Below are 16,161 nucleotides of genomic sequence, written 5' to 3' on the forward strand. Positions count from 1 at the left end.
TCATCACAGTAACACATCGCAAGTCTGGGGTTGGGCAAGAGTGACTGTGTGTGCCTGTGTGTGTGTGTGTGTGTGTGTATGTGTGTGTGTGTGTGTGTGTGTGTGTGTGTGTGTGTTTGTCATGAATGTACATGTGAGTGTAAGTTAAGAAACCTGTGTGTTCTTTATGTATGTCTATGCAAACTCAATGTGTGTGTGTGTGTGTGTGTGTGTGTCTGTCTGTCCTCTTACTTAATGTACGAGTGCTTTTCTTTGTGTGTGTGTGTGTGTGTGTGTGTGTGTGTGTGTGTGTGTGTGTGTGTGTGTGTGTGTGTGCGTGTGCGCGCAAGTTGGATTTGCACGGGCAGGGTTCAGGGTGGGTGTTTTGTCCAGTGTCCACCAACAAAAGCTAAAACCAGTCAGGCTTCCATACCCCCCCGATGGAACCTCCTGACGTTATAGCTGCAAACCCTCATCATGTGATCTGACTCAACGCGACTGTTCATAACCCCCCCTTCAGTCACCTGACCAAACCAAATCAACCAATCACTGTCCACCACTACCGCCTTCCTCCTGCGCCATCCTTCTTGCTGCTCACCATGTCAGCCCCATGTGATGTTCTCCATCGATAACATACTACATAATACATAATCAACTGTTACATGCCGACAGCTCTGGGGATAGATACCTGTCTCGACTGGACATTCAAGTGCTCTCAATTTAAGACGTGCTTGGATTTGTTTCGCTTTGTGGTGTTTTCACAGCGAGGATTATAAAGTATTTGCAAAAGAAACAAAACTTGAGTAAGTATAACTCAACTTTTTTTTATTTATAAAGGGCTATTTAAAAAAATAAATGTGATTTTTTTTTTTTTACGTTTTTGAGATATCTGTCTCCAACATTTTTCCTTAACTCCAAAACAATGGAGTTGAATGGAATTTAGTCTGATGTAACAAATGTGCAGAAGCTCTGGGTAAACCAAAGGCCTCAGAGCACAGTTCTTATTGGGACTTTTTTCGAATGAACGTGCCCTTTAATCTGCACTCTGTGCACATGTTCTGTCTGTGCTCTTTGTTTGAAACCATTTTGAATCCACGTATTTTTCTCCAGAGCTGCATATTACATTCAACTGTTCATACTAGTGTATGTGCCGCATAATACCTTACCAGGCCAGAATCCACTTTAACCTGTCTCCATGCCAACCACCGAGGGGCCAGTTGCGATGCAACCGGCTCCCACCACAACAAACCAACCTACCAACCAAACATGTTCCTCAACCACATCAGCCACGCCCACCTGACTATGATCGTTCCATAGAAGAAGAAATAGAGAAAGAGAGAGGATAAGAAGCAGGGGCGGCGGATGAAAGAGACGTAGTTGTGATTCTCAGGGTGTCTTTTATTGATCTACTGTTCAGTCTGTTCTGCAGTCTCTCACTGGTGTCCTGTTGCCCTAAACTGAGCCCAAAGACGATCATGTCCTTCCATGATAAATTCCTTGTACAACCGATTAACTACTGACCAATTCTTCTCGATCAGTGGATTGATAGTATTGATTGACCAATTCTCTTGAGAGACGCTACAAAGCCAGTCAGGTGAATGAACTAGGCACTGTAACTAATGTTTACAACCCAAATGAGACCAACAACGCTGTTGAAAGAATGTCTAAGACTTAAAAAAAAAAAAAATGGAGACAAATCTCTGAAGAGTACTTATTTCTAAATGATGGAACTTTTCGCTTACTTTCTATGTGACATGAGGTAATGTAATTTTTTTCAATCATTGCATGTGACTATTTTGATTTGCAATGAAACTGTTAGAATGAATGGTACATTTGTGACGTCAGTGCAACGGTGAGACCGATGCTAGGAATCAATGTCGGTGTCTCACAACAGTGTTTTCATGTTCGCCATGAGGAGTGCTCGTGGACCAATGAATGCTAAATGTGTGACCATACAAAGCTGTAAAGGTTTTGTTTATTTGTACATGGTTATGGGTAAAATAAACCATTGAAGCAAATTAACATCTTTAGTCTTAAAGAGTAAGCACTCACACATTTGTTTCCAAAGTCGGTACCCAGAACGGTACTTTGGAATATGCAGTAGATACACTGATACGAGGTAAGTTTCTGCAGGAAAACATGGCACCTGGTAATGTGCTTCCATTCCGATGTTCTGAGCTTTTCTCGGGCTTGACGTAGTCAGGTCAATGGGTTAGGAAAGAGTGAAAGACATTTAGGGTTGAACCGCTCTCAAACGCCGGCACCATCGCAATTTAAGAAGGGGTGGGGTTCCACTCTCTGACATATCCATCTACCCACAATCCTCCTGTGCACCAGAGTCATCCGATCAACCAACACCTGCACCCCTGCATCCACCATGATTCCACAAACCAGCTCCTGCGACCTCAGGCCAAATCGTCTCAGCCCCCTCCATGCCATTGGCTAAGCGGCTAGTGGCTTTTTTGAAGCTGTTGTTGCAAAGTCTCCTAGGATAAGGAGTCACAATTCACAGCATGGTCCGACCAACTCTCTTGTCACTCCTCCCACACACCTCTCTCCATATGCCACTAAAGAAGTTCCTCCGGCTTCCAGCAAGAAGGTCACGGCATTCTGTGGTGTTTTTCTAGGGTGTATGATAAAGTGCACAATGATACACGCTGCTGATTTATTCACTGCATATCATATGCAAACTTTAAAAAAAAGCAAAAACCACAAATCTATGTTAGAAGCCTCCAAGAAATATTGATTTGTTAAGATCTTCTAGAGCGGTGAATACCAAAAGAGAAAAAACGAACAAATTGTCCATAGAGGTGCACCCTGGTATGGTGATGAATGATAACGTGCCTTAGATCAGCCCTCAAAGGTGACGTGGGTTTGGGTCAGAACCATAACGGCCTCTGAGGATACAGGAGGTAAGTTACCCAGTGGTTTCAAAACCTACTGTGACAGAGTTGATATATTTTTGTCTTTCTGTAGGAACATGATGACAAGACTAGAATATTGCTAAAACTGTGCTCCTGCAAGGAGAGTCAAACTCACACCTCTCTAACAGAATAATGTCAGCAGTGCTAAAGCATTGTCCAAAACATGATGTATAATGATGTTCCTGCTTTAAAATAGGAGCTACATTTTAGGGCTGACTAAACAAGCTACATGAGAAACAAGTTTTTACCCGATTAGAACATATAAAAAAGGTTTTATGACACTAATTCTGTAATTTGAGTAGTATTTCAATAATAACCACAGGCAACATCATCCATATTGTAATATAGAAGTTTCAACATAATACACAACGTAAGTAGAGGTATCTTTAAAACTGTTTTCAAGGTGTCTCAGTGTATTTCAGTCACCGTTGACCTACTTAAAGCTGTGAAGATTCTGCAACGGTGTGAGTCACAGAGGAGCCTTTATGTGACAGCTACCATGATAATTGCCTGTGTTGAGCTTGTAGGCCTTGCACCCAACATCCAGATCACAGACTAACAATCTGGAGCACTTGGATCAGCCGCTGCAATTATTTAAAAGTCCCAGGGACAAAAAACCTTGAGCTTTTCGGCCACACAGGCAGTAAAAGTTATTCAGCTATTAATTACAAATCCAAAAATGTGTCCCAGGAAATGTCTCTACATCTTAAGTCACTTGTTAATTCATGCTAGCTGGTGCGTCGTTAGCGTTAGCGCAGATCTTCTCCGTTTAGTTCACGTTTTATACGTTATATGGAAGCAGGAATGAGGATAACTTGTCATGGCTGAGTGTCCCGCGCACACGACTCAATGGCTGTAGCCTTACTGAGCCTTTATGGGCGTTGTGCTGTATTTCCTGGTTTTACTACAAAGCTGTGGGTGACTTTGCTGGATACGTTGAGCTATATGAGTTGCCCGTAGGTAATTGCCATGATCCTTCCAGATATCTATCGTGCTAAATATCTGGATCGATCAAGAATATTGGTGGGTAACTACGATCGATGACAGTGCCTCGCACAGAGCCCAGCTATGTCGACAACAACCTCCGGTTCTGCAGAGTAAAGCCGATGCCGAAGTGTTTTAAAACGTGCATTCTCTCTACTGACCAGCAGGGGGAAACTTCTCCGATTGCAAAAATAAGTGATTTTAAAGAAGTCTCCAGGGGTAATGAATCGACTTTTTACTTGATTTATGGCCTCAGTAAACATGGTAAACAGGAGATTATGGTCTCAATCTCTAGGTTTCAAGTTGTTTTCAATACAGCATAATGATCAATTAGTAAATGATTGTTCATTCAAAGTAAAAGAGAGCAAAAAGCCAAATGTGCTTCACGACCAGCTTTCTGTGATTTACCGCACTTGTATTTGCCGTCTCTACGTCGCTCCTTCGCATTGCAAATATGGTAACCTTTGTTATTGGTTGTGGAAAAAACAACATGGCAAAGTTTTTATTAAACGGTAGATGTATTGTCAAACTCAAGGCATCAAAACAGCCTTCCACAAACGCGTGGGTGCCGTCAAGATGACAATGTCTTCTTATATATAGTCTGTGGTTGCATCAGCACACAGAGCAGAATTGTTAGTGGCCTTTATGTTAACACAAATTGCAATCACAAATATAAAAACTATGACTCTGTCCCCCTTGTGTCACTTTGCTCATGTGGTTTCACACAAACGTAGTTTGTTTACCAGATCAGTGATTCCGGATGAAAGATCTCTTAGTGTAACTTAAGTGTGAAAACCACAACGAGTTCAAGTTCTCCCAATTAGCAAGTTGTATGTTCTGCAACCTGATGACTTTTAATGTTGCACAGTTTGCATTTGGCATTGAGCTCCCACGCCTACACTCATTAGCATTTAATGGTTGTGGATAAGGAAGTGATACAGGAAATAAAGCAAATTTTCTAATAATTCAGGTGACAAAATGTCAGTTGTACTTTTGTGAGGTCTTCAGAGGGTATTTGACCAAAACCGAAGCCCGCCAAAAAACAACAACACAGTGCACAGCATTAACGACCCACAGATGCATTGTGAATACATTAAACAGACAGGCGTGAAGTGGGACGTTCACCCTGATTTATGTTGTGGGAGCATGAGGACTGGATGCCTCTGCTTCCTCACCGGCCCAGGAGGGGAACCGGTTCACAACAGCCATCCAAGGATGCAGCGGCTGTACGACATTACAAAGAGAAATGTCTAAACCCTTGGTGATAATCAATTATCGTCATGAATGAGTCATGTAATCAATCCCTCTGAGTATTCATGTTTCCCATCGATCATAGTTGAGGGTAAACAGTTCACAATTCTAGCTTCCTTAACTCACCCTCGAGGAAGGGACACCTTCCAGTACAACCAAGTCTTCAGTTTTTTTATATTGAGTTCTTGCTGGTTTGATAAGTGAGGTTTAATCACGAGGTAGGACTATTCCCACCAACACAGCACTCAAACGTAAATGAGCTAAGGCTGTGAATAGGCAATGAATAGACTAAACAGCACTGTAAGGGTCAATGTCACCAATACAACATTAAGAGATACATTTTAAGGGGGAGGCCAATGGCATACATTGTGTCATAGGAAATCAAGTAAAGCTCCACTCTATCTATGTTAGGGACAAGTGATGCTGGTTTGCTACATTATATACATAGAGGGCTCCTGAGGGCCGACCTGTACAGCCTTATCAAACAGCTGATGTCTTTGCTATCATTTTCGGATCAAATCCTTTTGATGTATATATCAGTTATCTTGCTGTCTACTTCCTATAGCAGGACCGACTAAATGTGACTAAATCACATGTTACAAGACTGTCTTCTCTACATTTAAATCTGACTGCACTATGTGATTAGGGGACACACAAATATTTGTTCTGAAATGTCATGTTTGAATATGAAAATGATGCATAATTATTATTATTATTATTATGTGTGCCAATTTCCAAAACATAAAATATTAATTTATAATTAAACACAACAATAACGTCAATATTTTTTACACATTAGAGTCTAGGGTTTTTATAGAAGGAATTTTGGAAATCTTTTCTTTTAATCATAATTCAGAAAATACTCACATCAAACATAAAGAAATCTATTCAGACTTTATTTCAGGGAATGACTAAAACGTGATCAAAAACGACCTTCAGAATATGAGAATGAAAGTATATTTGGTCTCTGTAAGTGCTACAAACTCATTCAGAGACAACCACCTTTAATTAAGGGTGTTTGAAAAGTATAAACATTTTAAAGACAATACAGGTGAATAAGGTAAAAAAAATAGACATCACCAATAAACTTTCTTAATTGATTACTTACAAAGATAAACATATTTTTGTAATAAAAGTAAAAGTTTTCTTGTCATAATTGAATATGCAAACGAATCATTATTTAAATATAGATTCTGATTAGTATAGGTAAAGTCTATGGATGTAAATATACAAAATAATAAAATGAGCTACTAAATGTCTGGAAAGTGAATGTTTTTTAGAAAAACAAAAGAGCTCAAAATCTCAAATTGACCATTCCATGATTTTCCATGTTTTTTGCCTGTAGTGTGTCACCCTAAAGAAAACACGCATTTCAGAATATAAACCGTTCCCTTAGAAGAATCTCCATCATCAATGTTCACAGCAGTCAGCGAAATAACAGCCACCACCCGCCAATCTCTCTGCTTCTCCTTCTGTATCTCTCCTCCCTCCTTCTCCATCTGTATCTCTCCTCCCTCCTTCTCCTTCTGTATCTCTCCTCCCTCCTTCTCCTTCTGTATTTCTCCTCCCTCCTTCTCCTTCTGTATTTCTCCTCCCTCCTTCTCCTTCTGTATCACTCCTCCCTCCTTCTCCTTCTGTATTTCTCTTCCCTCCTTCTCCTTCTGTATCTCTCCTCCCTCCTTCTCCTTCTGTATCTCTCCTCCCTCCTTCTCCTTCTGTATTTCTCCTCCCTCCTTCTCCTTCTGTATTTCTCCTCCCTCCTCCCCGACAGCCGGCCTCACATCCCGGTGTGATAGCGCTGGAGCTCGTTCCAGCACAAAAAGCAGATGTTTTGAATCTAAAATGATACACAATGACTTAATTCTTCTCAATTCGCATGCTGAGTGATGCCGCCAAACAGAAATCCACAGTCGGAAGAGAGGTTTCGCTGCAATGGGTTCTTTTCAAAAGAGCTAATCTATCAAAACACTTGATTCTGAAAAGTGGAAACCCGGTGAATAAAAGATGCACGACTTTATCTGCTGTGCTGTAATATTGATAAAATGCCCCAAAGTTAGATGTTTTTGATAAAAAAAGATTTGATTACATATTAAGTACCAGCGCAGATGATATATTTGAGCAGCAAATTTAATAATAAAAGTGCTCACTGAAAACCCTTCAAGTTCCTTAAAGCAGAGTAGCCACATGCACTCCTGTCCTCAAAATAAAGCAGGGTTTTTATATAATATATTTTATAAAAAATTCTAACAATGATTCTCTCACCGTTTGATAAGATAGTGGCTTTTGAAAATGTGTATGATAATAAATATTTTTGAGCAACAACAATTTGCAATAAGAGATTACATTTTCACAGGACTGTTTCTCAAAGGGGATGGTTGGGGGGGGGGGTCTAAACAACGTGCAGATTTTAACAAAATAAATCTATTGGGCCAAAAGTGATGTTAAGGTGGTTTATAAAAGGGATTCAAAAGCCTTCCTGTCTTTAATCCAAATAGTCTGTTAAAGCGTTTTTTAGTCCCACAGAATAGTTGTATCCTAATATTCATTTCTATTAAATGACTCATCCTCGACTTTCATGCATAGTTCATCTCTGGCTTAAAGAACGCCAGTTAGCTGAGCTAAATAACGAACAATGATTGTACTTTTTCTATGCTGCCTGTGTATCATTGTAATAACATTTCTAACTGAAACCTACCGAAATTAGACATCTGGATAATAGATAATAATCTCGATGTCCCCTAAAGAAGACATAGTTGAAATATATTGAATGTTTATTGTACAATACTACAATACTTAGACTGTGCATTCTATTAACTGCATTGGAAAAGCTGTGATTTTAAAAGCACTGTAGCGTGTACAGTGATTTCTTTACCAATTTTATGGTACAAAATATGTTCTGCAATCTTGCAGCTCCTGTGCTTTTTCTTTTGTTTTTTGTTCTGGAGCCTATATGCTTTAATAAATACATTTTTCTACAGTACAAAGGGAGGCCTACGCAGTGCTTGATTTGTCTAACTGGTGTTGCAGTGGGAGTCGGCAAAACCAGAACAAGACAAGTTCTGCTTCTTCTTATTCTTCTTTTTCTGGTGTCTTCTTTTAATTCACTAATTACATAAAATGTATTTTACTTCAGATTATAAAGCTCTTGCTACTCTTTTTTACTGAAATCTCACTTTTCTAGATTGTTTCTTATGATGGTTTCAGGAAAGAAAATGGAGCCTAAAGGTAAGACGCACCTGGATCAACGCTTAAAGCTGCTCTTATCGACATTTTGGATGAACGCATGTAATATAAATAGGGACTACCATCAAGGCATTAACTGAGCTGACCTAAAGGTCTGTTGTATTTAGTATTTTCAGTCACGTCACATGTGAAGTCTGGTTCCATCTCTGATGAATTTGGTTTTTCCTAAAATGTACTCCAACCAACTGAGAGAAAATATAAAAATAAAAATGTTGAACTATAAAGACCCTCTCACATCAGAGCTCTGAAATAAGTACCATGAATAGATCATTTTAATTAAATATTACACAGGGACTACAAATACTACTTCTCTGGCTCAGACAATGTTTCCAAATCGCCTTGCTCTAACACGCAGCCTTTTGTTCAGCGGACTAACAGGATGGACTCTGATTTAAATTGGAATAAGAAACCTTGTTGTTGCGAGAGCTGCTGTGTTTGCCGAGGAGGACAGATTAACATTAAGAGGATATACAGTGGATCCTCTTGTCAACTTGCACAGTAAATATGAACTGCAAGCAGTGTGAGGCGCTGTGCGAATGAGATTGTGTGAGAAAGATAGAAGATTTTATTTTCTTATTGAATGCTTTGTCCATGAGCTGAGTTGGATTGAACTATTACATTAATTCATAACTGATTCATTCATTTCTAACAATGACCTCACTGAATCTGATCCTCTGTTAAAAAATGACTAATTATTAAGTAATTTATTTATGATGATGATTAATACGGTTATGTCCAAAAGTCAAAATTAAGTACCAATAACTGCAGTTTCTCAAATGGCTACATTTAAAAGCCTTTGAATTTCAATTGGACCTCCATGTTAAATTGTCAAAATCTGGGCAGAAATACAAATGCATACATTCTGCTACTAAAAAATTAAAAAATATTAGTCTCTCAAGCTAAATCGCCCCTCCGTAAACTGTGCAGGGGTGACTTTTTATACTTATCCATTTCAATGATATTGAGGCTTAAAGATCACAAACTGTGAGCTGTCTGTCTGCTCAGCTGCGTCAACCAATGGAAATACCAGACGGCAAACTAACCTAAACCACAAGGCTGATTAGTACGTTCTAGACAGAGGAAAGGCTCGAAGAGAGGGACATATACAAAGGCAAATCAATGTCAAAAAGCGCAAATTAGGTCAATGCGCGTTGAAATCAAACATAAGATCTGTCCTGAGAGAGCAAAGTTCTTCTTGCTCGAAGCGATTTGCTCGCTAGGAAAACTTGAACCTCCTCACACACAAAGCTGTTTTCTGCTCGCTCGCAGTTTTTCTTTTTGACAGTAAAGGGGCGGACATATATATATATATATATATATATATATATATACCCAAAGAGACACATTAGAGACACATTAGCCTCTCAAAAGGTTCTGAGGAACCGCCGGGCCTCACTGACTCACACCACTCTGGAAACACTTTCCAAAATGGTGCTTTGGTTGTTACATGCGTTTCAGAAACCATTAGTTTAGTGTACTATGGGGATCTGATTCCTTTCGCCGACAAACTATATTAAAACAAAACTCATTGCGTCCAATGATGGGAACATTTTATAAAGCCAAACATGAAGACGGCACTGGCCTGTTTGTTGGTTGGGGGAAAAATTAAAAACATTGGAAACTAATTAATTCGTCGTAAAAGTGAATACTTTTTGTTGCGGATTCATACATTTTTCACATTGTATTTCATTTCTTAAAATTGTTTAAAACATCTCGGCTATTTTCTTTGGAATAAATAGACCAAAATGAACAAAACATTTGACCATGTTGCATAGATTTCTTTTTTTTTAAATTAAACCCCAGTTAAGAACATTAAGAAATACCCCAAGGGAGCTTACAGAGTCATTTTTAATCACAGTGTAGCAGTCTCCCAAAATGCTGGGCTGAGCCCAGTGGGGCGGACTGTGCACCTGTCTCTGAGACCCCTGAAACTTCCCGCCAACCCTGTCGGGAGACTTTTTATAGCCAGAGAACATAAAGAACACAACAGATCGCCCTAATCGGCCTTTAGGCTGCTGCACATCACACTCACGGAGGAGCAACTAAAGACACACCCACACACACAAGTGCTCTCTCATGATTAGCATTTTGTGTGGTACTTTGTTTGTCCGTATAGAACTTATATAATGGGAATAAAATGGACGTTGAACTGTTTTCCGTGATTTGACTAGTACAGAAGAAAATGGTTTTTGTTGACATACAAACACAGACACAATTGATCTTGTCTGTCTGTCCTGAACACGAATAATAAAAACAATTAGCGTTGTGTTCGCTCAACCTAAACGGTTTCTGTGGTGGTGGCAGTTAATTGAACAGATGACATGCTACCATCCCACATGGTGGTGTTTAAGTGGTTATTTCTGAGACTGAAAGTAGCGTTTTGGTGGAATAAAACTAGAGATCTCAAAATGTGGCTCTTCAAATATGTAATGATGGGTTGGCTAGATAGCCTGGTCCTTGTCCAGAGCTGCCACCACATGATGGCACATCAGCATCAAAGCATGGGGGAAAGTGCTAGATCTGCTTGCTCCTTCCCCTGTGCTTTAATTCATGCATTGGGTAGAGAAAGTCAACCAGAAAGTATCCACTTATCTGGCAACAGCAATGTGCTTTCCTGTCACGCTGTGACAAGAGTCCGTGGATACATATTTGATTGGTTTAACTCAGCCCCTTTTTACTCAACATTTCCACGGCTGCTCCTTTTAGTCTCACCTCGGTTAGTGCTCAACTGGCCGGGTGTTTGTTAGGTGTTTCGCTACAATGGTCTTAATGGCAATGGTGAATATAAAAATGGCCACCACACTGACCTTATTGATTTGTTGATTTGAATGAATGAGTTGAATGAATTAATTGTTCTACTAACTAATCCATTTCTTTTTATGGATGGAGTGGTTGTGTTTATTTTCTTCTACATGCTTTCTTTAGACATTGCTGATCAAATTTCTTCCGAACCTTGACGAAGCCCACATCACACTATTGTAATTTAGCACTTTCTGTTGCAGGTTTTAACATGCAAATCAGAACAGCAACTTGTTTAATCTTCAGAATGGAGGGGCAATAGAAGCCAATAGTCGGCCCGGGGGGCCTAGTGGGACACCAGTGAACCATGTTAAACTGAGGGGTCAATAAGGAAGGTGAAATGTATAAAAAAAGATGTACTGTATCTGCATAAAGTACATGAGATTACCATTTTCAATACACACTTTGACCCAGGAATCAATAGAAACTCGCCATTTACCCCCTAAATGTAAGAGACATGTCCTTTGAAGGCAAGTCACTTACATCAAGGATTTGACCATGTAAGATTTGTTAACAAAACAAAAGCATCCCCTCATAAGACCTACATGCCAATCTTCACTGCAATGATGGAAGATGGCAGAAAAAGGGTTAAACGCCAAGACTAAGTGGGATCTCAAGACAGATTTGCGGATTTGGGTGACCCTGAAGTGCCCTTGAATTTTTGCATTCCATTGGTTTGCTTTTAAGTTATTAAGGTCCCGGGTCATTTAATAACTGAATGATAATCTGATCAGCCTAAGTGCTTGGAAATAAAGAGGATGAAACGCAGCTTTCTTTATTTCTCCAGGGCCAGCGAGACAATTTAAGGGTTGCACTCCAAAATGCAATGAAATACATTTCATTGGGGGAAAAATTAATTGTTCATGAGATAGATAGATAGATAGATAGATAGATAGATAGATAGATAGATAGATAGATAGATAGATAGATAGATAGATAGATAGATAGATAGATAGATAGATAGATAGATAGATAGATAGATAGATAGATAGATAGATAGATAGATAGATAGATAGATAAAAATCTCTCCACAGATATCTCCGAAACAGAAGGTGACGTCTCATACTAACTAAGACTCTTAACCAAAGAGAGAGCGTCTTAAAACCGCACTAAAACTAAACTGCTCCTTTAATTGGCCATTACATCCTGAAATAAAATTCTGAAACACAGACAAATCTTAACATTATCAGATGAGTAGGACCCTGCATCATATTCTTTATGAAACCACTCATAACTGCCGCGCTGCACTAAATATGACGCTAAAGCCAGCCGTCAGTTAGCTAAGCTAAGCATAAAGACGGGAAAATGCCGGCCTGAGTCTGTCCAACACAATCTATCCAAAGAGACCTGACTACTGACTATTACTGACTGCCAGGACTGGTGTGTCCATGGTAACAGAGATAGCACCGCAGTGAAGACAATGCAGGCTGATTGGTGCAGTACGATGTTTCACTGCAGCAAAGACTGATCATATGGGCTTGAACATGTATGAAATATTCAAAGGTCAAAACTACAGTAAAAAAAACAGATGAACCAATCCAGGGGCAAGGCTCACGTGTTCTGTTGCTGAACACCTCAAGTAATTTATTGATTGATGCAATTTTGTCATCTCTGCCATGAGAATCAAGTCATCCCTCACGTGTGCGTGCACCTTTGCGTTCTCCCACTCCGGGTTAACAGCAAAAATGAATACACATAGGCCGAAGGTCTGTCATCTCCCTCTGCAGCCCTCCCTTCTTCAGGGAAAAGTTCTACCATACAAGGCATTTAACATTTACCAAGTAATTCATTTGTTATAAAATTGTCATCCTTGTAAATTTAGAAAGCAACGCAACATATCGTAGACTATTACTTCTTCCTCATTCTTCTGCTGTAAGCTTTGATCAACATGTGGCTGAAGAGTTTTCCTTTCGTTTCCAACCAAACAAAAGCCCCAATGAAGATACCAGTCAAATTCGAATCTATTGCATTTGTGCAAAAACACTCTCATTCCATATTTAGCTGTTGAGCCAATTGTCACACACTAATCTCATTAAAAACCATGATCATCTTCAATAGCGAAGCCAACGCAGGTGTTTTGTGGTTCTAAATGCTTTGTTTGCACCCACTAACTTCGCCGCATGGTTCAGTGTCAGTGAAGCACACACTTCTTTAATCTCGAGGTTTCCCCTGCATTCGTTCCGTTGTTCCGTTTTGGGTCCTTGGGCTCACGAGTCCTGGAACATGGACAGCTGACTGGACAACGCTCTAGAAAAAAGTAAACCATATCAGTTCGTTCGGAGACACTTGTCGAGGTCATGGGTCAATAGAATTGACTCTGCCGCACAAAAATGGAAGCGTGGAGGAGTTTTCCGGATGGACTGTCTGACTACAAAGGGACCATTTATGCAACACACTCAGCATCGGCTTATCCCCCTTTACATAAGTCAGCTTATGCAGCGACGGACCATCCAAAACGGGAGGGGTTCTGCCGACAAATAGAACTGCAACACACCGCCACTACCACAGAGCGAGGGAGAGAGGAACACTCCGCCTCTACTCTGCCGACAGATGCTGCTGGTAAAAAACATTTTATTCAACGATCGTAGTAAATTAATAGATGGTTGCATACTTCCTTTTCCACAAATTGTTATGTAACCACATTGAAAGTCTGCTCAAAGAAAGGAAAGATAAATGAAATACTGAATGGAAGGGAGTGACACTATTACTGCTGTTGACCTATTTCTGAGCCTTACATAAAATAGAGCACAGTCCCTTTTTGGATTACTGCGATCCGCACTGGTTCTTTTTTTTTAACAAATGTGCAAAGATAGATTGAGGTCGTATTGTAGAATATAAAAGTACTAGTTATCATACACCCATTCGTTCCTCAGCATTTTTTGTTATTTGATTCAAAGATGAGAACGTCTCTTACAAGCTACGCGAAGTTGTTGTTTCTCAACGGATTCTAACTCAAATGAATGCTGGTAAACAAGGCCATTGAAAATTGCATACAATTTTTAGTTGGTCACACAAAATGATTTTGAACGTACTCGTATTAAGCGATGTCAGGGGGGCATCCTGACCCGCTGGCCCGTCATGGTAAACAGATCCGCACATCCAACATCTGACGTTATTTTGTGATGACATGAGGCCGGCAGTGGACCAGAAATGATGCAGTGCCTGCCAGAAACTCGGGTGGCTTCAATCAATGTGGTGAAATTTACCATTTTTTTTTTATTGCTGAGCAGCAATGGCATACGAACTGACACGTAAAATGAAATGGGAGGCAAAGCGGCGACGACAGAAGAGCGCTGCGAGGCAGGAATTTACGTCCATTGCTTCTGCAAAGGACTGCAGATTGTTTGTGAGTTTGACACGGCCATGAGGCGAGCCACGGAGGACGTCCCACAATGACAACAGAAGCTGGTAGGGAAAAAGCAGGTGATTGGCGGATCCAGGTGGGCCGGGCAACTTGAAAATGGACCGTCCAAATGATGGCTCTGTTCCGGAGCAGCTTGCACAACGTGACCCAGGAGATCAGATGAGTTCGTGGAATCCATCACCTGGTATTTGTTTCTGTTCCATGGTGTCAGGCAAGGTGGAGGAGTGGGATCGAGAGGGAGTCCTTTCAGCTCATCTACAACATAGTTGAGCCTTCTGCGCAGAGTCGTTTTCGATTCATTGGCTTGGCACCCGACTGCGGCCTCGGATCAAAATCATTATCAATCCATTTTCACGACAGCAATCCCCCGAGTAAGGCTAAAGCAACTCGGGCAATCGTGGAACGGAGACCAGGGTTGTGCCGTCTCTTTGGGGAAGACGGCAAAGCAGCTATTTTCAAGTGTGATTAAGTCAAATAGGACGGCGGTAAAATGAACCTGTACTGGTGTATTCATGGCAATGATAGGGGGGACGGCCTGCTATTGCATTTTATTGAGACCAAAGTATTTCTAAGCTCCAATGTCAATAATTATTTTTTTATTTTACAACTTCGATGTCAAAAATGACAAATCCATCAACATCAACAGCAACAATCACAGCATTTATTTCTCCCAAAAATGGCCAGCTAAAACAGCTGTGTGACTTCAGATTTCTCTCGACTGAAGCTAATTGCTCCGGCACTTCTTCAGGAAGGGGAAAGTGTTATTAATACCCTTTGCCTGGCAGAGCTGTCTCCAATGAACGATCCCTCCCGGCCAGACCCCCCGGTCTCGAGGACTCTGGGCAGAAGGCCTCGACAACTCACAGATGGCTGCCCTGTGGGACTTCAGGGCAAGCTACAGCATTTCTCCTACGGCCAATTCATCTTTGATCCAGTAGCCTCCACTCTGACCCAAGACTGGATGAGAGCTCAGACACACAAGGCACTCTGGGAAAGGCGGCCCTGCAAGTCATCGGGAAATGAGACGAAAGTCAGGGAATGGAAACAGGGTTTTTACTGTCAAGTTGGCTGCCTCAATTTATACAACGGATTGCTGATCCGACTGGGGATGAAGTGTCCGGTTCGGTGGCGTCAGGATCGGATCTCTCCATTTTCTTATTCTTACAGATGATCTGCTCAAACTAGGATGGTTTGTAGCCAAGTGAGAACCAGAGGGGACAAGAGTCAGCACCTCCAAGTCTGAGGTCATGGTACTGAAGTGAACAAATGGGGGATGCAGTGGCAGCTGGTAGAACATTTTCTAGGAAGGTTTCAGTGTGGAGTCTGCATTTTCTTCCCACGTCTGTGTGGGTTCTCTCCAGGTACTCCAGCTTCCTCCGACAGTCCGAAGACGTGCTCTGGGGGTTTGGATGACTGGTGACTCTGAATTGACCGTGTGTGGATGTCAATGGTTGTGTGTCTCTGTGTCAGCCTTGCAATGGCGATCAATTCAGGGTGATTGTTGTCGAGGATTGACTCCATCCGCCACGCAACCCTCTATGAGGAATAAGCGGCATTGATGACTGACTGGGTACATTATTAAAAAACAAAACAGATATTGACATTTTATATAATTTA

This window comes from Pungitius pungitius, chromosome 3 (assembly GCF_949316345.1).
Source record: "Pungitius pungitius chromosome 3, fPunPun2.1, whole genome shotgun sequence".
NCBI lineage: Eukaryota > Metazoa > Chordata > Actinopteri > Perciformes > Gasterosteidae > Pungitius > Pungitius pungitius.